Source organism: Elaeis guineensis, chromosome 3 (assembly GCF_000442705.2).
Source record: "Elaeis guineensis isolate ETL-2024a chromosome 3, EG11, whole genome shotgun sequence".
NCBI lineage: Eukaryota > Viridiplantae > Streptophyta > Magnoliopsida > Arecales > Arecaceae > Elaeis > Elaeis guineensis.
This window is the reverse complement of record NC_025995.2, coordinates 7182188-7187826: the sequence shown is the minus strand read 5'-3', so window position 1 is coordinate 7187826 and position 5639 is coordinate 7182188. Positions and strand designations below refer to the sequence as shown.

Here is a 5639-nt window from a genome sequence, read left to right as displayed (position 1 = left end):
CACCTCTTGGATCTTCCAGTCCAACTGGTCGCACTGACTGGTTCTCTTCCTAGGTTGGCAGCTTGTAGATCCATTAGCAAATGAGTCCTATGAGAAAGAAAAACATCAAGCGGGTTTGCACTCCTTACCTTGCTCGCCATCTGAGGGGCAAGGTTGATGATGGAGTGAAACTCACTTGGGGCTTCAATTGATAGGTCGGATAACCCAGAGCACTCCTTTTAGACTAACAGGGCGAGATTGGTTGCCCCATCATAGACTCCTGAGGAATGAGGAAGCTCTTAGCATGCTAACATTGGGTAATCGCTGAGTGCAGAGATAGATTGGTGAGTCAATTGCTGCAAATCCTGCACCGTGGTAGTGAGTGCCTGGATCTATAATAGAAGCTGTTGAAACTACTCGGAGGTGAGGGTTTCGAGTCAATACCTTCAAGGTACTAGGATCCTAATGGCTCTAATCGGAGAAAGCAGATTCCACCTGTACCTCCAACAGAGCGGCAGAAGATGTCCCCATGGTCTTCCCATGCATCATGCTCGATTGATAGGAAGAAGAAAGCTCAAAATCTTATATTCGAATTGGGCCCTTCCTCTAGCATCAATCTGTTGCCGTTGGAAGGATGATCTAGCTTAGACCGCTGAGCTGGAGTCAGGAGGATGGAACATGGTAGTCTTTGGTTGGTCGGACGAGACCTTCGAAGGGTACATGTACTGATGCCCGATCCTTAATCGATCCCATAAGCTGAATCCTATAAAACCACCAAAGATAAAGAAGTCCTCATACTAGGTAGTTCCACAATGGTGGATCCTTCGATATCTAAGTCAGTTCTCCATGGAAGCATACAAAAGAGGTCTGAGCTCTCAAGAAAAATTAGTGGTGATGTAGAATCGAGTATAAGGTGGGATGGGGTTTTAGATGGAGAGACAGAGTGCAGAGGTCCAGTGGATACTGTATGGAGCAAGAGAGTTGCTCTAATGGAATCAGAGCATTCAGAGTTCTGTGGAAGAGACTGATCCAGTTCGTATGAAACTTATTTTCAGAGGAGGGCATGCGAAATAAGTCTTCATTTATCTGGAGGGTCCTCAGGAGTTTGGATTTTATAGACGATGGTAGATACCTGTCATCTAGGAGAATGCGAGCTATTTTTCCTCTCGAGGGCCATGAAGGCATGCTCGAGTTGTCAAGGGATAACAATTTGCACATCCCGAAGTTTGTTGGGATTCTGTAGGAGTGGAGTAGAAGAGGGGCCAGTCAATTATTGTCCAATGAATGTAAGGTTCCGAAACTTCTTAGGCATGGTCATAATCATAGTTATCCATTAGAGCATCCAAGGAGCGAAGATCCACCCATAGTCATCCATCTTCCAAAGTGCATCGAGATCTTTGGTTAGCTCCTCGGATTCTTGCGCACCTCATTGAGCCCTCCAATATGCCAACTAGTTTAGTCAGATTGGTTTTCGATAGTAATACTAATCAACATTAATTTTTATGCATTAATATATCTAAGTTTGTTGGACTGGTCGGCAACGAACAATGAAGTCCATGTCTACATAATTAAAAAAATTTTAAAAAAATGAAAGAAAAAGCAAGGTCGGTACAACCATCCCACCCAGAATAATTTTATAGGATAGCTGAGCCCTTGCCCTATAAAGAAAGGTCTCAGTGGCATGACTTTGGCTACACCCCGTTCACGAGGTCCTTCCACCAATACCATCATTTTTTCTTTTATTTCTCCGTAGTCGCTTGCATGATGGACTCACCATGTTCTTTCTGGGATGTAATGGAGGCAACTTCTTTCTTCAGTTCCACCATTTGTTTCAGTTAGAAGCAGGGCCATCGTCCTCTTTCCGGCGAGTATGGTGCCACCAAGGACACAATTAACGGCGTCATGTGGCACTCTCTATGGTGTACGTGGAAGCAAAAGCACCCGCAAGCAAAGCCAAGAAAAGCTCTCGGGCTCATTTCTATGCCTGTTTCACCCCCCGTCTTCCTATGGAGTGCAGCTTCGGCTGTTCTCCGTTGCCACCAAGGTGCCTGGCAGCACAAACTTTTTGCTCTCTATTTATTTATTTTTTACCTAGGTATATGTGGTTCATTGCAACTTCTGATCCTCTCCAGTTTGGGTCATCATGAACATAGAGGTCTAGAATTGAAAAATACCTCCAAAAATATGAAAATTTTCTCGACTCTTTGATACCAGCCTGAAAATTTTATGATCAATTATCCTGCAGTTTACACCAATCTCCTTGCATACTTGGCAGGTGCACAAAATAGAAGCCCATAAAATTACTCACTCCGGTAATGAACCAACCAACAGGCCCTGATTTAGGCGAGGGTTGTGCTGCAAAAGCGAGGTTTGGGCCTTCGTGACAGAGACTGGATCTCGTGGACCATGCGGCAGAATTTAACGACTATGGTAAGTTATTTTGTTTAGTTCCAATATTTGCATCAAATTAAGATTCAAGCTGCATAAAGAAAATTAGATACATCAGCGGCGCATGAAGAAAAGACGAAAAATAGGAGCCCAACTCAACTAAATTTGAAATTTCGAAACAAATTTCAAAAATTGAGATCGAAATTTGAAATTCGGAATGAGAAAGACCTCTCATGCTCTCACAACCACCCCCCCAACACCAAACACCAACACACACCAAAAAAATAAAAATAAAAATAAAAACCAATCCACCGTCTGGTTTCTACTAGAGTTGATGATGGGTGGATCTCGGGTTTAAACTATTTATTTTCAGTCAAGCTTTGAGCCAAACTTATTTAAAATTTGATAACTTTTTTTTTGTTCAAATTCGTGATCAGCTCCGAACTCTACAGAGAGTCTAGCCACAACTCAACCACCATTTGGAGACACATCCTGCTCATCGCTGTACCTCCACACCCCATCGACACACCCGGATCACCGTAGTACCTGCCATTCCTCAAAAGGAAACCAATAACAGACTTCAAATTCATGCTCTGACTGAAATTTGACGATCAAAAGGAAAGAGAATCTCACACGATGGTTCTCTCCGTTCGGCTACTCATCTTTAATCATCATACGGTGACACCCGGAATAAACCTTTTTTTTTTTTTTCTTCTTCTTCTTTTAATGAGCTAAGTGAGGAAAACTTCATGATCAAGTCGAAGGAAGACCCACAAATGAGATGTTAAATTTGGGCGATGTGAAGCACTTGAGCTATTTTGCTAGAGACAATTGTTTCCCCACAATGAGATAGCTTTGTGGAAATATTGCCCTCGGGATACCAAGCCCGCACTTCCTATGCTTTAGGCTGCACCCCAAGTATCGTACACCAAACTTGCTAATTTGTAACAAAGAAGAGATAGATTGCAAGAATTACGTGAAGACTTATTGGGATATACCAAAGTGCATTGTATTATATATAGAAGTGGAGAAACATGACTTTTTGTCCAAAAATATAGCCTGTCAAAATTTCAAACTTCCTCTTAACAGATAATAAGAGGAAACAAAGTATCTTGTTGTAAAAGGAAACATGCAATCAAAATTTCAGAGCTAAACTACTTCTAACGGGTAAAAATGAAAGGATATTATTTTCAAAATATAAAGAACTGCAACAATCCCTAGCCATTTTCAAGATATATAAAGTTTAATATAAATTCTTAAGTGTTGGCATGATGTAATGCTGTAAGTAGAGTACTTCTTATTATAGTTTGAATAAATTCAATCAGGCTCAAAAAACAAAAGGATTAAACGTTGATCTTGTTAATAGAGTTGTTTGAAGGATTATATTCATATAGTCCTTGGGTATTGATGTTTAAAAGACTGCACTTTAAAAGGTCATATGCTTTGTTCTTTATTCACAAGTGCTTTAGGACTTTACTAGTTAAGACCATAGGAAGCGACCCTGACTACCACACTTATATAGACAAGCTTATCAAGAGGGCTTTCGCTCATTGCAATAAATATGTCCATAAGCATATTAAAGACTTGAAGTCTATCCCTTTAATTACTTCATACAGAAAAAAAAGTACATTACCTCGTAGAAATGGAATTTGTTCTAAAATCTCAAATTTCAAAGATTTAATGTACTTAGAAAATATAACCTCATTACAAATTTTAGAAACTTGTTAAGACCATATAAAGATTTATTAAGTTTGCATAATAATTGGTCTTGTCCTTTTTCAACATAACTTTTAGGTTGATCTATATATATTTCTTCTTCTAAATCTTTATTTAGAAAAGCTATTCTTACATATATTTGATGTATTTCTAGATTATATAGCAACGTTATTGCTAGCAGTATTCTTATAGATGTCAATTGAGTAACAGGAGAAAATATTTCAAAATAATCAACTCCTCTTTTTGTTTGAAATTTTTAACTTCTAATCTTGCTTTATATTTATCTAGACATCTATCTGTTTTTAGTTTTCTTCTTCAACACCCATTTACTTAGTATTTTGTATTAGATGGTAAATTTGTTAAAGTCCAAGTATTCTTATCTTGAATAGATTTGTTTTCATCATCGATCACCTCTTTCCACTTATTAGCATCACGGAGAGACAGCCTCTTTATAAGTTTTAGGATCTAATTCTATGTTAAAGATGAATGCATCAAGACCTAAATATTTTTCAATCTTTTTTCTTTTACTTCTTCTAAGTTCTAGCTCTTCTAAAGGTATCCATTCTAGATTCACTGGTCATTCAAATTTTGTTGTCTTACTCTATCTTGCAAAAAATTACTGCATATATTTTCATGTATATCCTTATCTAGTTCTTTCTCAATACAAATGGTTTAGAATCTTTCCTTGCTAAATGTTCAAAAATTTCTACAACAAATTCAATTATAGTATTTGTCTTAAGATTTTAAAATCTATATGCTTTAGTATTTTTAGCATAACCAATGAATATAGATTGTATACCCTTAGAACCAATATTGTTTCTCTTTTGTGAAGGATCTAAAGCATATGCAAGACACCCCCATACTCTAAAGTAATTTAAATTAGGTTCTCTATTCTTCCATTATTCATATGATGTTTTATCAAAACCTTTATACAATATTTTATTACAAATATGATTAGCAGTTAAATATGCTTCTCCCACACATTAGGTGATAAATTATAGTTAATTAAAATAGCACTAACTATTTCTAGTAGTGTTCTATTCTTTTCGTTCTGTTATATCATTTTTTTGTAGTGTGTAGAGAACACTAATTTGATATATTATTCTATTCTCTTCATAGAATTTCACAAATTCAATAGATAAATATTCACCTTCTCTATGACTTCTAGGTATTTTAATAGTAGTCCCTAACTAATTTTCCACTTTAGTCTGATAAATTTTAATTTTCTCTAGTTCTTATCAAATATACACAAGAAAAGTTTGAAAAATTATCAATAAAGTTATATAATATCTTTTACCTCCTCTAGTTTCAATATTTTTATTATCACAAATGTCAGTATATACTAACTCCAAAATACTAGAAAATCTAATTACAGATTTAAATGATTTCTTAGTTAATTTGACTTGTGCACAATATTCACATCTAACATGAGAAGTATAGCACTAGTTTTAGGCATTAATTCTATTAATGACATTTTATTTAATGTCTTCTTACTAACATGATCTAATATATAATGCCAGATATCATGCAAATCACACACATAAGAAGAATTGATA

General features: G+C 36.5%; 1 long non-coding RNA gene across 1 annotated transcript; it reads left to right on the top strand.

Annotated features, from left to right (window-relative positions):
• The first annotated feature begins 1690 nt into the window (after window positions 1-1690).
• LOC140856040 (uncharacterized) lies at window positions 1691-4306 on the top strand. The gene is made up of 3 exons (XR_012139454.1): window positions 1691-2023; window positions 2255-2409; window positions 2805-4306. It is a non-coding gene; the product is annotated as an uncharacterized lncRNA (long non-coding RNA).
• The last annotated feature ends 1333 nt before the right edge of the window (window positions 4307-5639 follow it).